Source organism: Crinia signifera, chromosome 2 (genome assembly GCF_055691185.1).
Source record: "Crinia signifera chromosome 2, ASM5569118v1, whole genome shotgun sequence".
NCBI lineage: Eukaryota > Metazoa > Chordata > Amphibia > Anura > Myobatrachidae > Crinia > Crinia signifera.
In genome coordinates, this window is record NC_139218.1 from 4815748 (window position 1) to 4837713 (window position 21966).

Here is a 21966-nt window from a genome sequence, read left to right on the forward strand (position 1 = left end):
TCACAGCATCCACCCACGACCCCTCCTCCCGTGATTCGCGGACACCCCTCGCCTCCTCCCTTCCCCCCCGCGTGATTCACGGCAACCCCAGGATTAAATGGCACATGCAAAACACTGACACGGCTATGGTCGACAATGAAAAAGGTTGACATGAGTTTTTGAAGATTTATTTTTCTTTTTTTGAATGTTTTCATATTCATTCTCATGTGTCGACATGGACACCGATGAAGTGCCACACTTATGTCAACATTTACATGTGTTGACCTTTCTGTGTTGATTTTTTCTTGTGGCAATTTTTTTCCAGTGACAACTATGAACTATGTGCACGTCAACCTACACATCATCAACCAATTCTTTGTATAATATATAACACCTGTTCTGTTTTACTGTAGGTGCTTTAAGTCAGATCTTTTACTGCTACTATTACTGTTTATGTAAATGCATTCTGAATGACCACAACATCCTACCATCCTTCTACAAGAATATATAACCAACTAGGTTGATTCATCGCGCCCCGTGCCCCCCTCCCGCAAATCGCGGACCCCCCCACGCACCCCCCTTCCTGCGATTCACGCCCCCCTCCCACGATTCACGTCCCCCCCGTGCACCCCCCCCCGCAATTCGCAACCCCCCCTCGAGCGATTCACGCCCCCTCCCGCTCTTTGCGGACCCCCGCCCTCTCCCGCGATTTGCGGACACCTGCGCCTCCTCCCTCCCTTGATTCACGGCACCCCCCGTGCCCCTCCCGCAATTCACGGCACCCCTAAGCCACTCTTTAGTCCCCCATATACTCACACACCCCTATCACTACCCAGCTTCCTGCTCTCCTGAACCGTAACTTCCATCACTGGGGAGTCGCTGACGCTGTTTTGCCCACATGCCCCTATCATGCCTCATCGCCCAGCCTCTTGCTCTCATGCTCCCGAACTCCCACCCAGTAGGAGGAGGCACTGACTCAGGGCCACCATCCTGTACTCCTGTGCTGCCACACTGGACCCTCACCCACTGGCAGAAGCTGCACAGTATCTCCCACCCTCCTCTTTAGTCCCCCTTATGCCCACACCCCCCTATCACTACCCAGCCTCCTGTTTTCCTGTGTCGTGACCTCCGCCAGTGGGGAGCCGCTGACTCAAAAACACCCTACTATACTATTGCACACACACACCTAAACAACATGCACGCACAGCCCCCCCCCCACCCACAAATGTCACTGTACCATCCACACTATCAATGTACATCTTACTCTGTAACCGCTTTTTAATTAAACAAAACAATACACACCCCCTTCCACATCATATGCTCTCTATGTAACACATTTCACCTGGCGGTATGGAGGTGATTCGCCCTTGTGCTTGGTACGGAGTATGGTTGCAATGTGCTGGGTACGGAGTATGGCTGCAATGTGCTGGGTACGGAGTATGGCTGCGCTGGGCACGGAGTATGGCTGCGCAGTGCTGGGTACAGAGTATGGCTGCAATGTGCTGGGTACTGAGTATGGCTGCGCTGGGCACGGAGTATGGCTGCCTTGTGCTGGGCACGGAGTATGACTACAATGTGCTGGGTACTGAGTATGGCTGCGCTGGGCACGGAGTATGGCTGCCTTGTGCTGGGCACGGAGTATGGCTGCAATGTGCTGGGTACGAAGTATGGCTGCAATGTGCTGGGTACTGAGTATGGCTGCAATGTGCTGGGTACTGAGTATGGCTGCGCTGGGCACGGAGTATGGCTGCGCTGGGCACGGAGTATGGCTGTGCTGGGTACGGAGCATGACTGCCTTGTGCTGGGCACTGAGTATGGCTGCGCTGGGCATGGAGTATGGCTGCGCTGGGCATGGAGTATGGCTGCAATGTGCTGGGTACTGAGTATGGCTGCGCTGGGCACGGAGTATGGCTGCCTTGTGCTGGGCACGGAGTATGACTACAATGTGCTGGGTACTGAGTATGGCTGCGCTGGGCACGGAGTATGGCTGCCTTGTGCTGGGCACGGAGTATGGCTGCAATGTGCTGGGTACGGAGTATGGCTGCAATGTGCTGGGTACTGAGTATGGCTGCAATGTGCTGGGTACTGAGTATGGCTGCGCTGGGCACGGAGTATGGCTGCGCTGGGCACGGAGTATGGCTGCGCTGGGTACGGAGCATGACTGCCTTGTGCTGGGCACTGAGTATGGCTGCGCTGGGCATGGAGTATGGCTGCGCTGGGCATGGAGTATGGCTGCACTGGGCACGGAGTATGGCTGCCTTGTGTTGGGCACGGAGTATGGCTGCCTTGTGCTGGGTATGGAGTATGGCTGCGCTGGGCTGGGTACGGAATATGGCTGCGCTGGGCTGGGTACAGAGTATGGCTGCAGTGTGCTGGGTACAGAGTATGGCTGCAGTGTGCTGGGTACAGAGTATGGCTGCAGTGTGCTGGGTACAGAGTATGGCTGCAATGTGCTGGGTACGGAGTATGGCTGCCTTGTGCTGGGTACGGAGTATGGCTGCCTTGTGCTGGGTACGGAGTATGGCTGCCTTGTGCTGGGTATGGAGTATGGCTGCGCTGGGCTGGGTATGGAATATGGCTGCGCTGGGCTGGGTACAGAGTATGGCTGCAGTGTGCTGGGTACAGAGTATGGCTGCAGTGTGCTGGGTATAGGCCACCCCCTGACAATACAACCTCACTCTCATTTAAATTGCATTTCTCCTGCAATCAGGACTGTCACAGTCCTAGTGCTGGACCCTGGGGCACAGCTCCATATACACCAAGCCCTCCCCCCGCCCAGCTCCTATTGGCTAGTGAGATGTTCTCGGTCACCAAGTGATGGGGCCCGTTGTCCCTCTGATGTCCCGTATCCACCTTTCCGCTGCTATGTATCAGATTAATCTCACTGTAAACTCCAGTCACTCAGCGCCCTGCTGTGCGCCAACATCCGCCATTGTCCCAGTGTAATCCTCACCGAGATCTCCCGTCCGTCAGCATTTGTCAGCGCTCAGTACACTCGGAGCCGCCATTGTGCGGTGACCCTGACCGTAACATCCGTGTAATGTGTGTATAGATAGACATCGGAACGTGTGTCGGCGCTGGTGGCGGGGGCGATGCTCTCCATCACTGGCGGCTGCTCAGCTGTATAAGGAAACACTTGTTTTTCTCGACTAACCTTTGGCGCCTTCGGCCATGAGTGGTCAACCACGTGATTATCGATGTAGACGCCACCGATCCGCAATACCAGAACCCTGGGCTACGCACGCCGGGATATCATTCCATGGTGGGCGGCTTGGGAATGGATCAGCGCCATTTCTTCAAGCCATTCGCAGGGGGCGGGATTTCACTATGACTGGGCGTCCATTACCTAATTGCAGGACGCTGCGACCCAGCGACCAGGTCGGAATAACCCCCATGGTCCCTATTCACTATGGACCACTTGGGGTCCTGCAATCACACGGTCATTTGGGGGACGCCTCTGCCTAATTGATAGGGTGCCGAGAGGGAGGGTTAGTAACTGACCAGACCCCTGTCGGTACTCCCTGCGTCGGCATCCGTATGTAATCACCTAGAACACAAACACAATAGAACAATGGTGTAATTGTGGCATGTAACACACAGGATAGGGCGTGGCCTGTGCCAGGACAATGGCGCAGTAACGTATACGCGTGGTTAGTGGCACCTGATACAGGACAGAGCGTTCCTGGGGATTTCTCAGAACTCATTATGTACTTACAGGAGAATGTGTAGCGCACACAGGACAATGACATCAAGGCCGACTGATAAGACGCGGGTAACACTAAACCCACTTATTCCAGGTGTCGCTGCGCCATACACAATAGACTACAGTGCAAATGTACCTGGAGAACCTGGCAGGGCACCAGGGTATTATGTACAGACCTGGCACAGATCCCGCAGGTTCTCCTTGTGGTGACTGTGAGGTGGGTCACCTGTACTGTATGGTAGACTGCAGCCTCCCCTGCTGTGCCCCCCCTCGCACTGTGCCCCAGCTATTCCCCACTGTGCCTACCCTCGCACTGTGCACCAATTATCCCACACTGTGCCCCCCCTCGCACTGTGCCTCCCCTGCTGTTCCCCCCCCTCGCACTGTGCACCAGCTATTCCACACTGTGCCCCCCCTCGCACTGTGCCTCCCCTGCTGTTCCCCCCCCCTCGCACTGTGCACCAGCTATTCCACACTGTGCCCCCCCTCGCACTGTGCCTTCCTTGCTGTCCCCCCCCCTCGCACTGTGCACCAGCTATTCCCCACTGTGCCTACCCTCGCACTGTGCCCCCTTCTCGCACTATGCACCAGCTATTCCCCACTGTTCCTTCCCACACTGTGCCCCCCTCGTACTGTGCACCAGCTATCCCACACTGTGCCCCCCTCGCACTGTGCACCAGCTATTCCCCACTGTTCCTTCCCACACTGTGCCCCCCTCGTACTGTGCACCAGCTATCCCACACTGTGTCCCTCTCGCACTGTGCCTCCCCTGCTGTTCCCCCCCCTCGCACTGTGCCTACCCTCGCACTGTGCCCCCTTCTCGCACTATGCACCAGCTATCCCACACTGTGCCTCCCCTGCTGTGCCCCCTCGCACTGTGCAACAGCTATCCCACACTGTTCCCCCCCTCTTGCACTGTGCACCAGCTATCCCACACTGTGCCTCAGCTGTGCCCCCTCGCACTGTGCACCAGCTATCCCACACTGTGCCCCCCCTCTTGCACTGTGCACCAGCTATTCCCCACTGTGCCTCCCCTGCTGTGCCTACCCTTGCACTGTGCACCAGCTCTTCTGCACTGTGCCCCTCCTCACACTGTGAACCAGCTATCCCACACTGTGCCCCAGCTATTCCCCACTATGCCTACCCTTGCATTGTGCACCAGCTACCCCACACTGTGCCCCCCCTCTTGCACTGTGCACCAGCTTTTCCCCACTGTGCCTCCCCTGCTGTGCCCCCCTCGCACTGTGCACCAGATATCCCACACTGTGCCACCCTCTCGCACTGTGTACCAGCTATTCCCCACTGTGACCCCCCCGCACTGTGGACCAGCTATCCCCCACTGTACCCCAGCTATTCCCCACTGTGCCTACCCTCGCACTGTGCACTATCTATCCCACACTGTGCCCCAGCTATTCCCCTCTGTGCCTACCCTCGCACTGTGCACCAGCTATCCAACACTATGCCCCAGCTATTCCCCACTGTGCCTACCCTCGCACTGCGCCCCAGCTATTCCCCACTGTGCCTACCCTCGCACTGTGCACCATCTATCCCACACTGTGCCTACCCTCGCACTGTGCACCAGCTATTCCCCACTGTGCCTACCCTCGCACTGCGCCCCAGCTATTCCCCACTGTGCCTACCCTCGCACTGTGCACCATCTATCCCACACTGTGCCTACCCTCGCACTGTGCACCAGCTATCCCACACTGTGCCCCAGCTATTCCCCACTGTGCCTCCCCTGCTGTACCCCAGCTATGCCCCATTGTGCCTCCCCTGCTGTGCCCCCTCTCCCACTGTGTCTGAGCTATGTCCCGTTGTGATTCCCCTGCAGTGCCCCAGCTATGCCCCCTAGCCACTGTGCATGAGCTATGTCCCGCTCTTACACTCTCCCCGAGCTATGCCCCACTGTGCCCCATCTATGCCCCTCTCTCCCACTGTGCCCCAAGTATGCTCAACAATCCCACTTTGTCTCTTCTATGCACGACTCTTCCCAAATACTGTGCCCCATCTGTGCCTTTCCTGTTGTGCGCAATCTATGCCACTCTGCCTATCCTACTGGGCCCCATCTATGCCCCACTCTGCCTTTGCCACTGGGCCCCATATATGCCACACTCTGCCCAATCTATGCCCTACCCAGGCCTTTCTCTGTCATCCATCCTGGTGACAAGGCTAACCATGGGATGTAGGAGCCAGGCACCTATGCTGACTTCTTTGAGAGGCAGGCTCCTCCCTTCTGCATCCCAGAATTCCTCAGTTAGCTTTAGGTGCCCACCGGAGTGGGTGCTGTGCTGACTGGCTGCGGGGTGCAGCAGTTTTGTGTTAGAGCTAGGTGTTTGTTAGTTTATTAATATTCACTAGTTAGTGCAGGTCCAGTGTGTAACTTCCAGGGTAAGTTTATGCACACTGAGAGCGCAGCAGAGGCTGACAGAAGCGCGTCCTGTCATCTCTCTGTACAGAGGGATGCTGTCTGCCCTCTCTGCACAGTGCCTTAACCTCCAGGAAGAGAGGTTTCCTGGGCCCTGGGGTGAGTCCTGAACCGGCTCCCTGCTTAGGGGGGATCTTGGGGGACGGACCCCCCGCTATGTCGCAGCCATTTTCAGGGGCTTATAGGCAGAAATCCAGAAATGGAGTTGATGCCTATTACAGGAGTCCAGCGTAGCTGGACGCTTCCAAGTGGTCCCAGAAGGAGGGGAGACACTGGAGGTGAGGTGAAACACTTGGTAGGAGCGGCTAAAGGGGGAAATGGCGCCAATAGGCTTCCCCGCTGAAGCAGAGACTTGGTCTCTTCCTGCTCTCTGTTCTGGCGCCCTTTCTCTCCACACTGCGGAGCTGAAGGAGGATTTACACTGCAGATCAGAGTGGAAGTTTCTCCTGGGCAGCACTTTCCCTGGTGACCGCTGAGGGTCCATTGCGGCAGCGCAGACAGAGAAGTACAAGGTTACCTTATTCTGTGCAGCGCCTGACATTGTGCATTGTGTGCAATTATGATAGAAGGGTGTAGTGCTGCTGCTCTTGGGAAGGGGGCGTCTGCCATGGTAATTAACTGCAGATTTTGTGGTGTTAAATTTACCATTGAACAGGGGGATTTGTGCCCCTCGTGTGAGTCTGTGCCCAGTGGGGCTCAAGCTCAGAGGTCTAAGCAGTCTGAACCTGCGTGGGCGGCTGCCTTGGGGAGGTCTATGAATGCTTTGGTACAAGTAAAGGGATGATCTTGTGAAATCTCCTGGCCCCTTTTCCCCCCCTCTCAACCCCCTGTGGGCTCTATTACCCCATCTCAGGGGGACCCGGCCTTACTGCAGGTTATGCAGGACATGTGCATAGTCTTCATAAGATGATTGCATGTATGGAACAGTTTGCCAAAACCCCTGAGGTCGCTTGTCCCAGACACCCCTTATCTACACCTCCCCTGTTGAAGTTAGCTTCTGATGAGGAAGGTGTGTGCGCTGAGGATGTCTTTTGGGACCAGAGGGAAGAAGTTGAATCTTCTGTCCCTGGTAATGAGGATTTGATCCTTGCTATTAAGCAGACTTTGAATCTATCAGATGAGGATAAAGTGCCAGCTCACTGTGTATAGAGATAGTTACTTTCCCTCGGATGAGGACATGATGGCTTTACTGGGAGAAGCATGGAAGACCCCTGATAAGAGGCTTCTCATGCATAAAATATTTTCTAACATGTACCCAAAGCCGGAGGAGCATGTAAAATTATGGGAAAAGACCCCTCTGGTGGATGCGTCTGTTGCCAGGTTGTCTAAATCCACGGCTTTACCGGTTCAAGGGGGTGCTGCGTTTAAGGACCCTGTGGACAAGAAGATTGAGGGCTGTCTTAAGGCTGTGTTTGAAGGGGTGGGCTTTACCTTACGCCCTATTATTGCCTCTACTTGGGTATCCAAGGCCATGATGAAATGGGCTGATGCCTTATGTAATAAGCTCCAGCCTGACTCTGAAGCTTTTGCCTTGGCAGAAAAGCTTAAAGGTGCCCATACACTAGTAAGATTTATCTGCAGATCTGGTTGGTTGGAACAAAAACATGGTTATGGATGAGTGACAGTTTGTCAGTTTTCCAGCATCTCCAAGCAAATGGTCAACTGTCATTTGCTCTCATCCATAACCATGTTTTTGTTCCAACCAGACAGATCTGCAGATAAATCTGCGTGTGTATGGCCACCTTAAGCGTGCTGCAGATCAAAGCTGGGGAAGAAGGCACCAAGATGGCGTCAAAAGTGTCGGCCACATCTGTGACAGCGAGGAGAGCTCTTTGGCCCAAAGCTTGGGAAGCTGACATTGAATCCAAGAAGTCTCTTGAGGCTTTAGCTTTTAAGGGAGAACTTCAGAACTTGAGTCCATTATAAAACATGGGGGGGGGGGGAGAGCACTTTCCTGCCCACCACGTCTAAGCACTCAGTGTCTAATTTCAGTTCACTCCACCTTTGAGGGGGTGCGTCCAATAGAGGACAAGCAGGAAGAGGAAAGTTTCCCTCCAGCAAGGGGAGGGCACCGAGATCCTGTTTCAGGGCCTTTGCTAAGAAACACCCTTCCAAGAGTGAGGATAAATCCACAGCATGACAGGGCGGAGGCTCCCCGTTCTGGGATCAGAGTGGGGGGGTCGCCTCCTGCCGTTTCAGGATATGTGGAACATCTCTACCCCAGACCCTTGGGTTCTCTCCATCATTTCTCAGGGTTACAGGATAAATGTCAGGGGTGCCCCCCCAAAGAGATTTCTCCTAACACCCCTACCACAGGAAGCTCACTTGCGGAAAGCCCTCTTGGGGTCGGCAATGTCACTTCTCGAGAAGGGAGTGGTGGTCCCGGTACCATTCTTTTCTTGGTCCCCCAACCAGACGGGTCTTTCAGACCCATTCTAAATTTAAAGTCTATAAACCTACACCTGTGGGTGGACCACTTTCACATGGAATCTCTTCGATTAGAGCTTTAAGCATAGAGTCAGGAGAATTTCTAGCATCGGTGGACATCCAGGATGCTTATCTTCATGTGCCCATCTGCAGAGAACATCAGTCTTTACTGCGTTTCGCAATAGGAGAGACTCATCTACAGTTCCAGGCCCTACTATTTGGCCTGGCCACAGCGCTAAGTCTTCACAAAAGTGATGGCTGTTATGGCAGTGGCTCTCAGGCTAAAGGGAATAGTGATTATCCCATACTTGGACGACCTCCTGTTCAAGGCGGAGTCGGCGGAGAAGTTACAGGAACATCTGGCCATTGCGACACAGTTTCTTCGAGACCATGGGTGGTTGTTAAATCCCCCAATGTCTCATTTAACACCCACTCACAGGCTTCAGTTTTTGGGTGTGATCTTGGATACACACCTACATCGTGTATTTCTGCAAGAGTATAAAGTGGTGGACTTTCACCAGTTAGTCCTGTTGATTGTCCAGTCACCAAATCCATCAATATGGCAGGTGTGAAGCTGTGAGGCAAGATGGTGGCAACCTATGAGACTCTGCAGTTTGTGAGGTTTCACTGAAGGACCTTTTAGTGGAACATTCTGTCCTGTTGGTCGGGGAATCCGAAAACTATGAACCAAGAAAAGCTGCTACTGTCTCAGGAATAAAGGAACTCCTTGATCTGGTGGATGGATCTGGAGTCTCTGCAAATAGGGCGTTCCCTTTGCTCATGGGATTGGCTGGTCATCACGACCAATGCCAGTCTCAGGGGCTGGGGGGAAGTGGTCCTGCACCTCAGATTGCAGGGTTTGTGGTCCAAAGAGGAATCCAAGGTGCCGATCACCACCTGGAGCTTCGGGCAGTTTGGAAGATGTTTCTACAGGCAGAGGATCTCCTGAAGGGGTCTCCAGTATGCATACAGTCAGACAATGCCACGGCTGTGGCTTACTTAAATCATCAGGTGGTACACGTAGCAGGATTGCTATGCAGGAAGTTTTGCGGATATTTCAGTGGGCAGAAGTGAACATTCCTAATCTGTCGGCTGTGTTCATTCCGGGTTTCCGGAATGTGGAAGCGGATTTTCTCAGCAGGGCAGAGCTGCTGGATGGAGAGTGGGCGCTACATCAGGAGGTTTTTCAGGAAATAGTAACTCCCAGAGATAGACTTGATGGCATCCAGACACAACTGTCAGGTCCCCAGGTTCTGCTCGCTGACCAGGGATCCGACCGCGTGGGCAGTGGATGCCATGACATCCCTCCATTTCCTATGATTTCTCGGGTCCTAAAAAGAGTTTGGACACAGGAGGTGTAAGTCATACTGATTGCACCGGATTGGCCCAGGAGGTCATGGTATTCAGACATACTGAGGTTGTCGACGGACTCCTGGCGTCTTTCTCTTTAGCCGGACTTACTCAAACAAGGACCATTTCTACACCTGGACCTAGCTCGGGATGCAGTTAAAATCCCGGCGGTCGGGATCCCGGCGTTCAGAATCCCGACACCGGAATCCCGACCGCCGAAATGCCGACACATTCTCCCTCCTGGGGTGTCCACGACACCCCTGGAGGGAGAATAAATTAGTGTGCCGAGCGTAGCGAGGCACCGGGCCCGCTGCGCGGCGAGCGCAGCGAGCCCGCAAGGGGGGGCGATCCACGTCCCCCCCTTGTCGGCATTTCGGCTGTCGGGATTCCGGCATCGGGATTCTGAACGCCGGGATCCCGACCGCCGGGATTCAATACTGAATCCCCTAGCTCGTCTCAATTTGATGGCCTGGCTTTTGAAACCTCTTTATTAAGGAAGAAAGGTTTCTCAGATGCTGTTATCCAAACTATGCTTAGGGCTCGCAAGCCTGTATCAGCAGCTAATTACCATCGGGTTTGGAAGATCTACATCAGGTGGTGTAAATGCCAGAAGGCACACACCTCTAGATTCACGGTCACTAGACTCTTGGAGTTCCTCCAGGATGGGTTTTCAGCAGGGCTTAGCCTGCAGTCCTTAAAAGTACAGCTGTCGGCCTTATCCATATTCTTTCAGAAAAGAATGTCTCATTTGCCAGAAGTACAGACTTTTTTGCAGGGAGTTAGGAGACTTTGACCCCCATACAGGCAGCTGGTGGCGCCTTGGGACCTGTCTTTGGTTTTGTCGGTTCTAGAAAAATCTCCATTTGAGCCTTTAAGGTCGGCTGATCTTAAATATCTTTCTATGAAACTTACTTTTTTGTTGGCCATAGCATCGGCTAGGTGAGTCTCAGAATTGGGGGCCTTGTCTTGGAAGTCTCCCTTCCTGATTTTCCATGATGACAGGGCAGTGCTGCGAACAGTACCGAAGTTTCTACCTAAGGTAGTGTCAAATTTTCATTTAAACCATGAGATTATGCTCCCGATGTTTTGTCCTCCAGAGGAGGCCAGAAATAGGGACAAATAGAAGAAATTGGACGTAGTTCATGCTCTGCACATCTATGTAGATAGAGTAAAGGATATTAGCAAAACTGATTTGCTTTTGATGTACTTAAGATTGGGTGGCCTGCTTCTAAGCAGACCATTGCTAGATGGTTAAGATCAGTGATTGCCTTTGCCTACACTAAGGTAGGTACACATATTCCTTCACGGATTAATGCCCATACCACCAGGTCGGTTGCTTCCTCTTGGGCCGTGCGTCATGTGGTTACAGCAGAGCAGTTATGCAGGGCTGCCATCTGGTCCTCTGTTCACACCTTTACCAAATTCTACAGGTTCCATGAGTTTGCATTGGTGGACTCTTCATTTGCGTGAGCAGTGATGAGAACTGCAAACCTGAGTGTACCCTCCCAAAGGACCGGCTCTTGAACATCCCATGGTTGAGCTGTGTCACCAGGATGGACGACAGAGAAAAGGGGATTTTTTTAAGAACTTACCGTTCGGATCCCTTTCTCTGAGTCCTGGTGACACAGCGATCCCTCCCTTATGCTCAGTAAGTTTAAACCGTTCATGTGTTATCATGTTATTTGATAGTACAACGCCTGAACATACTGTATTAATATGCACAGAGTAATGTATCCTAGTGTGCTTTAGAAGTTGAACTGAGGAATTCTGGGATGCAGAAGGGAGGAGCCTGCCTCTCAAAGAAGTCAGCATAGGTGCCTTGCTCCTGCGGACCCTCCTACATCCCATTGGTTAGCTGTGTCACCAGGATGGACTCAGATAAATGTATTTGAACTGTAAGTTCTTACAAAAATGCCCTTTTGTTACTGATAGGATGGACAACATCCCATCTTAGTAAATGTACCCCTAAGTTTGTTACAGAAGTAAATGGTGGAATGTGCCGGTAACCCTGGGGCGGTGGCATCAGTCCCATAATACAGAGTACACCGGAGAATGACAGCTTGTTTTGAGATTACGGCGGATGACCTATAGATTTGTGCCCGGGGCATTTCCTGCAGCCACCACTCCCTGTGTCACTGTCAGGAGCGAGAGTCGGCATAAGGGCACACATCAAACACTGCACAAAGTAGGAGGAATACCAGTCTTACAGGCTTACTACCTCTAAGGAACATTACCTGGAACCCAAACCACTTTGTTACTCACTGGTGCCAGGTACCTGATACAGAGGATCTTAGAAACCTTCTTTGTGCCAAGAAGCTGCTCTGCAAATACACTGAGACAGGCAGATAATAAATGGATGACATCTGCGTCACTTAGACCACTGATCCGGCACAGGAATTGTCGGGTTCTTTATGAGGAAGTCTTCTTAACATTTATTTCAATTACATCCAATACCATTTATTTATAAAAAAATCCCAAATTTAAAAAAAGAAAACAAGGAAAACACTGTTTTTTTCCCCAAAGAAACATGAGTACACACACTGCTACCGTTTCAGTGCCTGGTAAATTCTACAGCCACTGGGGGAGCAGAAGAAAGGTGAAGAGGCTTCATGCCAGGGAAGGCCCAGCCAAGGGGATGCAGTTAATATCCCGGAGGTCGGAATCCCGGCGGTTGAAATCCCGACCGCCGAAATAACAGCACCCAGAGAGGGAGAATAAATTAGTGTGCCGAGCATAGAGAGTCACCAGGCCCACTGCGTGCCGAGCGCAGCGAGCCCACAAGGGGAGAGGGGCGATCCACCCCCCCCCCCCCCCCCGGTTGGGATTTCGGTGGTCGGGATTCCGGCGTCAGGATTTTGACCACCGGGATTTCATACCGATCCCCAGCTCGGTGTGGTCGCATCTGATGCCACCATGCCAAGGAAGGCCCAGCCTGGTGTGGTCGCATTTGATGTGACCATGCCAGGGAAGGCCCAGCCCAGTGTGGTCGCATCTGATGTGACCATGTCATGGAAGGACCAGCTTATTGTGATCACATCTGACGTCACCATGTAAGGGAAGGCCCAGCCCGGTGTTGTCGCATCTGATGCCAAAATGTCATGGAAGGCCCAGCCCTGTGTGGTCACATCTGATGTCACCATGTCAGGGAAGGCCTAGCCTGGTGTGGTCGCATCTGATGTCACCATGTTAGGGAAGGCCCAGCCCAGTGTGATCACATCGGATGAGACCATGCCAGGGAAGTTCCAGCCCGGTGTGGTCACATCTGATGTCACCATGTCATGGAAGGCCCAGCCCAGTGTGGTCACATCTGATGTCACCATGTCAGGGAAGACACAGCCCGGTGTGGTCGCATATGATGTCACCATGTCATGGAAGGCCCAGCCTGGTATGGTCACATCTGATTTCACCATGTCAGGGAAGACCCAGCCCGGTGTGGTCGCATCTGATGTCACCATGTCCTGGAAGTCCGAGCCCGGTTTGGTCACATCTGATGTCACCATGTCAGGGAAGACCCAGCCCGATGTGGTCGCATATGATGTCACCATGTCAGGGAAGACTCAGCCCGGTGTTATAACTTCTAATGTTGCCGTGTCAGGGAAGACCCAGCACGGTGTGGTTGCATCTTTTGTCACCATGTCAGGGAAGACTCAGCCCGATGTGGATGTATCTGATGTCACCATGTCAGGGAAGGCCCAGCCCAGTGTGGTCATATCTGATGTCACCATGTCAGGGAAGGCCCAGCCCAGTGTGGTCGCATCTGATGTCACCATGTAAGGGAAGGCCCAGCCCAGTGTGGTCATATCTGATATCACCATGTCATGGAAGGCCCAGCCCGGTGTGGTTGCATCGGATGTCACCATGCCAGGAATGACTCAGCCTGGTGTGGTCACATTAGATGTCACCATGTCAGGGAAAGCCCAGCCCAGTGTGGTCACATCTGATGTCACTATGTCAGGGAAGGCCCAGCCCAGTGTGGTCGCATCGGATGTCACCATGCCAGGAATGACTCAGCCCGGTGTGGTCACATTAGATGCCACCATTTCAGTGAAGGCCCAGCCCAGTGTGGTCGCATCTGAGTTCACCATGTCAGGGAAGACTCAGCCCAATGTGGTCACATCTGATGTCACCATGTCAGGGAAGACTCAGCCAAATGTGGTCACGTCTGATGTCACCATGTCAGGGACCAAGAGACCGAGCTTGAAGTGAGACATTCATGTGTAAGTCTTCAAAGTCTCTGCTAGATAAATGACAGAAGTTTTCTTCTAATCTATATATTTATACATATTGAGCATGTCCCCACTTAAACGTCTCTTCTCTAGTGTAAATAGTCCCAGCTTGCTTAATCTCTCCTCGTAGCTTAAAGTCTCCATTCCCCTAATAAGCTTTGTTGCTCTTCTTTGGATTCTTTCTAATTCTATGATGTCCTTTTTATAGTGCGGGGCCCAGAATTGTACTCTGTATTCAAGGTGCGTCTAACCAATGCTTTGTACAGTGGTATAATTACTTTTGAATCCCTAGTTTCCATGCCCCTTTTAATACATGCTAGAGTTTTGTTGGCCTTTTTTGTTGCTATATTACATTGAGCACTACACCCCAGTTTGTTGTCTATTTGGACTTCCAGATCCTTTTCGAGTACTGATTTACCCAATTCATCCCCGCTTAGGTTATAACTAGCACACTGGTTGTGTCTCCCAAGGTGCATGACCTTGCATTTGTCCACATTGAACCTCATCTTCCACTTTTTTGCCCACTCATCTTGAATGTTAAGATCATTTTGAAGCATGGTGACATCTTCTGATGCTTTAATAACTCTGCTCAGTTTTGTATCGTCCGCAAAGATGGATACATTGCTGAGTAACCCTATCCCAATATCGTTAATAAAAATGTTAAATAAAATGGGCCATAGAACCGAACCCTGTGGCACTCCAGTTAGTACCGGTATCATATCTGATACGGCACCATTCACAACCACTCTTTGTTCTCTATTACACAGCCAGTTCCCTACCCATCTATCCAGTTTGCCCCTAATCCCAGGTCCTCTATTTTATTTATCAACCTCTTGTGTGGTACGGTGCCGAAGGCTTTAGCAAAATCTAGGAAAATCACATCTACAGCATTTCCATTATCAAGGTTTTTGCTAACCTCTTCATAGAACCAAGTAGATTAGTTTGGCATGAACAATTTTTCACGGACCCATGCTGGTTATTACTGAGTAAACTATGAAGGTCTAAATATTGCTGGATACATCCCTTACAAATCCTTCAAATAGATTACCCACTATTGATGCTAAACTGACAGGTCTGTAATTTGCTGGGTCGTCCTTTTTTCCTTTTTTGAATATTGGCACTACCTCTGCTATTCTCCAGTCTTTTGGTACCTTACCCGATGATAGTGAATTATCAAAAATGTGATATAGAGGGGTTGCAAATTCCTCCCTTAATTCCATTAGTACCCTAGGATGAATCCCATCTGGCCCTGGTGATTTGTTTGTTTTGATTTTGCAGAGCCTCGATATTATTTCATCAGTCGTGAAATCAATATTGAGGTCCGGCTTGTCCCATTTGTGGTATGTGTGCGTTCCACAGTCTGCTCTCCCTTAGTAAACACTGATGAGAAGAACTCATTTAACAGTTCTGCTTTACCCTTGTCCTCAGTAACACTTTTACCAGTGATATCGGTTAGTGGGCCTATGTTGTCCTTAATTATTCGCTTACTATTTATGTACTTGAAAAACTTCTTGGGGTTAGTTTTACTTTCAGTGGCTATGCACTCTTCATAGTCCCTTTTAGCTACTTTACAAGTTTTGTTTGATTCTTTGTATTTGTTAAACGCCTCCTCATTTACATTATTTGTATGGAATTTAAACGCTCTTGTTTTATAGTTGATTGCTGACCAAACTTTTTTGTCCAACCATGATGGCTTTTTTGGTACTTATGGGCTATTCTGCGTAGTGAAATCACATCGGACATCGCATCGGATCGCTTTTTGTGCCTTGCGATGTGATCTCAGTAGTTAATTTAGCTAATTTATTCACTGCACCCTGAGTGATCTCCGTAGTTCATATGGTAAAACACCTAAAACAGCACCACTCTCCACATCACCCCGAAGCGTGGCGAGTGCAGCGGAACGCATCCTCCGACCTTTTCATACCCCCACTATCCACGTTGGCGTGGAGTTGATTATATATAATGTGGCGAGCGCAGCGAGCCACTGAGCTTGAAGCGTGGTGAGCCCCACGAGGATACGCGGATTACTTTACATGTATTCCGCATCCGCTCGCCACGCTTCGGGCTCGTCACACTATATAAAATCAACTCCATGCCGACATGGATAGTGGGGGTATGAGCATACTAACTATAGTGGGTGCCCAACTAACATATAAGTACCATTTACCCTTATTTACTTTTGGTATGTATTTAATAGTTAATAATTCAAGCACGTTTTTTAGTGTATACCACATTTCCTCTGCATTTTTCCCCTCAAATACCATTTCCCACACCATTTCATTTAGGGTTTCCCTGAATAATTCGAAGTTAGCTTTTCTGAAAGGCCTCAGTCCTCCTATAGTCCCTTAGTCCCTGTGGCTGTGTCACCCCTCACCTGGCCCAGCGCTGAGCACAATGTCAGAGCATTGGCTGCATTTACAGGGTTCTTTCCTTAAGGGAAGATGGAATTGCATGACATATGAACGTGACCTTCCATACTGCGTAATCCGGTTCTTATCCTTCCAGTGCGTCCGTCAGAGATTAATCGCACACCGTCATGTCCGCGCTGCAGAGCCTGGATCACTGTTACTGATAATCCCTCTAATTCCTATTCATCAGAAATGCAATGAACCGTTATGACAGCAATTAGAATCTTATCGGGGAAATGTCTGATTACATTACATACGCGGGGCAGTGACGGGGCGTTCATACACAGCGCCACCTCTTACAGGCCACAGCTGTCCTACAGATACATAAACAGACAGAATACATTAGTGCAGAAACCAGTTATTGCTAGAGGCCCAAATCCTGCCCTGGGGTTATATTCCTAGGCCGGGGCTCAGTGACTGCTCTACAAGGGGGGAGGCCATTCTGTGCCCGGGACGGTGGCTGGCCGGCATTGTAGGCGTAGGTGCCAGCCAGCTGGGCTCAAAACAAATCCTACCGCACAGGGATGGGGAACCCAGATGGCCATCCCTATTGTACGACCATCCCTATGCTATAGTTAGCACTGAGGACGTAGCTTCGAATGCTGTGAGCGGTGTGACGCGGAACTGCAGTGACATATAGGTGACCGCAATACGTTATGTTAAAAGGAAAACTGCTAATAAAATGGAAGTGAACAGGACTTTGGGCTGGATTCATATTTGTGGTCCTGTGTCATGAGTGACGAGTGACATGCTGCAGCATTTGGGGGGGGGGGCATCCGGTACCGGTTATCAAATTGGGGGGCACAATGTCCCTGTCTTGAAGGCAGGAGTATCTGGATACAGACTTCCTGGATCCTGCAGACAACTCAAGTAAGCTGGACGGTGCTGTTCATCTGGGGGTGGCGTTAACAATGGGGGGGAGGGGGGGGGGGCATTTGTCATGTAAAATACCCAGGGTGAATATACAATGAAAAATCGGCTCCATTGGCCCATTTAACATTGTTCCCTATGTAAAATCACATCCATCGCATCGGTCGCATCGCATGCCTTAACTTAAGTCATGTGATGGACGCGATTTTTTAATTGTCGGGGAAAAGGCTAAAAATAGCCCTAAAATTGCGTCGGTCGCGTCCATCGCATACCTTAACTTAAGGTATGCGATCACCTACGACGGGCGCCATGCTAGGAAACAAGTACCCTTTTTTGTCCAACCATGGTGGCTTTTTTTATTGAATTTACCCTTATTGACTTTGGGTATGTATTTAATAGTTAATGATTCAAGCACTATTTTAGTGTGTCCCACATTTCCTCAGCATTCTTTCCCTCAAATAGCGCATCCCACACAATTCCTTTTAGGGCTTCCCTGAATAATTCGAAGTTAGCTTTTCTGAAGTTTAGTATTTTGGCCGGTCCTGTGTGTTGCAGTTTACAGGAGTTGATTTCCAGTGAAACCATATTGTGGTCACTGTTCCCTAGATGTTCAATTACTTTGGTGTTTGAGACTAAATCTATGTTATTTGTTAGTACTAGATCCAATATTGCCTTATTACGAGTTGGGGCTTCTACCGTTTGTGTGATAAACTGATCTTTGAGTAAGTTTAGGAACCCGCTGCTACTTGCTGATTTACAGGTCTCCTTTATCCAATCAATGTCTGGAAAGTTAAAATCCCCCATAATCAGTACTTGCCCCTGATCTGATAATTTTTTTGATTTGGTTTAAGAGTAGAGACTCGTCCCTAAAATTCGTTTTAAGTATTTTTCATGCATTTTATGTTGCATATAACCCGGTCTCTAATCATTACTAATGTGTGTCCTCCATCGCCGGCCCACTATCTTGTGGGAGAGGTTGCTAGTGGGCCAGATTTGGCCAATGTGGTCAGTTCCCTTACCTGGGGTTACAGATGCATCACTTCCACACCTCAATGTCCGGCAGCCCCCCAGAATCAGACCCACAACCCCCACATGCCCTTAGTCACCAGGCCTATGCATGGCATTATCGGCAGGGGGTAAGAATTATTGTAGTCATCTCCTGTGCCCACCACGGGGCAGTCTGTCACTGAAGGATGACAGACGCAATGATCTCTCCGTAATAGATCAGTTATATGAATGACATTGTTTAGTACGAGGATCCATTACCCCATCAGCTGCTCAATGTGATGGCAGCAGATCCGCACCCTCCCCAGGGGTCAGAGCAGAGGCCCCCTAGCCTAGATACTTTGGGAAATGGGCGGCTGACTGGGCCTGGTGTCCCGGGCAGAGGGCGGTTCCAGGGGGTTAATATCTGGAGACACCGTGTTTCCATGGACACCTAGTTGTGACCCTGAAGCAGCGGCCTGAGATTATGTGGGATTTCCATGCGCTGCGGACAGATGGCACAAGCTAAATATGGATACAGCCAGGGCCGCGTCAGAGGTAATCAGCCCAGTTAATGAGTCCGCTGCTCTCCAGTACCGGCGACACCAGAGTGCCACCAGATGTTCTTCCCATGCTGAGTGAGCACTTCCCGCAGCAAGGTTACCGTTCTCACTGAGCCACCTTACAGGATGGACGAGCACAGATCCGTCTCTCAGGCCTATAATCCGTACATAGATGACATTTCCCCAGTTCCCCGCTCCAGCAGATGAGATGCATATCCTCCGTCACTGCACAAGACAACAACGGGGGCAGGGGAAGATAATCGCCACCATTGGGAATGGTCCCAATCATATAATCGTTCTTTGCCAAACACATTCCTCACACATTTAGCAGGTCACCTGGCAGGTGCACAGGTGTACTCATTACTCACTGACGCTTTACCCAGGTCACCCAGCAGGTACACAGGTGCACTCATTACTCACTGACGCATTACCCAGGTCACCCAGCAGGTACACAGGTGCACTCATTACTCACTGATGCATTTCCCAGGTCACTCAGCAGGGGCACAGGTGTACTCATTACTCACTGACACATTTCCCAGGTCACTCAGTAGGTGCACAGGTGCACTCATTACTCACTGACACATGTCCCAGGTCACCCAGCAGGAGCACATGTGTACTCATTACTCAATGACGCATTTCCCAGGTCACCCAGCAGGGGCACAGGTGTACTCATTACTCACTGACACATTTCCCAAGTCACTCAGCAGGAGCACATGTGTACTCATTACTCACTGACGCATTTCCCAGGTCACCCAGCAGGTACACATGTCCCAGGTCACCCAGCAGGAGCACATGTGTACTCGTTACTCACTGACACATTTCCCAGGTCACCCAGCAGGTACACAGGTGTACTCATTACTCACTGACACATTTCCCAGGTCATCCAGTAGGTGCACTCATTACTCACTGACAAATGTCACCCTGCAGGGGCACAGGTGTACTCATTACTCACCGACTCATGTCACCCAGGAGGTGCACTCATTACTCACTGACACATGTCCCAAGTCACCCCGCAGGTGCACAGGTGTACTCATTACTCACTGACACGTCCCAGGTCACCTAGCAGGTGCACTCATTGCTCACCGACACATATCCCAGGTCACCCTGCAGGTGCACAGGTGCACTCATTACTCACTGACACATTTCCCAGGTCACCCAGCAGGTGCACAGGTGTATTCATTACTCACTGGCACATGTCCCAGGTCACCCAGCAGGTGCACAGGTGTACTCATTACTCACTGACACATGTCCCAGGTCACCCTGCAGGTGCACTCATTGCTCACTGACACATGTCCCAGGTCACCCGGCAGGTGTACAGGTGCACTCATTACTCACTGACACATTTCCCAGGTCACCCTGCAGGTACACAGGTGCACTAATTACTCACTCACTGACACATGTCCCAGGCCACCCAGCAAGTGCAGAGGTGTACACATTACTCATTGACATGTGCATCTGCTGGGTGACCTGGGAAATGTGCCAGTGAGTAATGAGTACACCTGTGTACCTGCTGGTTGACCTGGGACGTGTCCGTGAGTAATGAGTACACCTTATCTTCAAAAACTCATGTCAACCTTTTTCATTATCGACCATAGCCGTGCCAGTGTTTTGCATGTGCCATTTAATCCTGGGGTTGCCGTGAATCACGCGAGGGTGGGAGGAGGTGAGGGGTGTCCACGAATCACGGGAGGAGGGGTCGTGGGTGGATGCCGTGAATTGCGGGAGGATGGGTCGCGGGGGGTGTGTGTGTGTGTGTGTGTGCCGCGAATCGTGGGATGGGGGGGGGGCGCGCGGGGGGTTGCCGCAATGACAGGAGGGGGGGTCGTGGGGGGCACCGTGAACCGCGGGAGGGGGGGCCCGGGGGTTGGCGCGAATTGCAGGAGGGGGGTGTCACGGGGTGGGGCCACGAATCGCGGGGGGTGTGCTGCAAATCGCGGGAGGGGGGTCGCGGGGGGTGCCGCGAATCGCCACAAGAAAAAAAATCAACACAGAAAGGTCAACACATGTGAATGTTGACATAAGTGTGGCACTTCATTGGTGTCCATGTCGACAAATGAGAATGAATATGAAAACATTGAAAAAGTGAAAAATAAATCTTGTCAACCTTTTTCATTGTCGACCATAGCCATGTCAGTGTTTTGCATGTGCCATTTAATCGTGGGGATGCCGTGAATGGGGGGGGGGGGGGGGGGGGGGGGAGGGAGGGAGGTGCATACCCAATATGACCCTCTCCAGGAGGGACACATTGCTCTGTTTCTGGACTTTCTTCTTAATTTATGGATTACCATCACCTGTGCTTAAACACCTTTCTTATCAATTACCCTGTTTAAAATGACAGGTGATGACAATCATAAATTAAGATGGAAGTCCACAAACAGAGCATTCTGTCCCTCCTGGAGAGGGTCATGTTGGGAGGTATGGAGGTGTGGGGCGCTCACCTGGTGTGTCTGGTGTGTAGCTGTGTCTTTGCTGTGTAACATGGAGAGGCAGAGGGTGTCTGGCACTGTCTGTGGGCTCACTGGGCTGGTTCTCTGTCATGTGACTCAGAGGCTCCACCCAGGGTTATATCTCCAGACACACTTTGAGTGACAGATGTAGCCAAATATATAAGAGCTATCTCTCCATATATATCCTATAGGTGCCGGCTGTACAGTACATATCTCCAGGGCTGACGAGTTTTCTCCGGGGAACCAAATGTGCACTGAGGACATGGGAGACATATTCAAGGCACAGAGGAACCACATTACAGAAATAATAGGGGCACGATCACATCCGATACAATCACATCCCCCCCTCCAGAGCATGTTTTCTAGATCTCCATACTGATGCACAAGGGCAGTATGCATTGTCACATGACGTATAGCACCCCACTTACCCTGCCAACTGTAATTAAAGGGAAGACTGGAGCTTATACAGCAGTGAGTCCACCTGAGGCATGGGCCCTTATTCTGGTTCATTCATAAAGGCAAATTCCTTCTCAAAAGGACAAATCTATGTGAAAGCTAATGGCCATCAATAATAATAATAATAA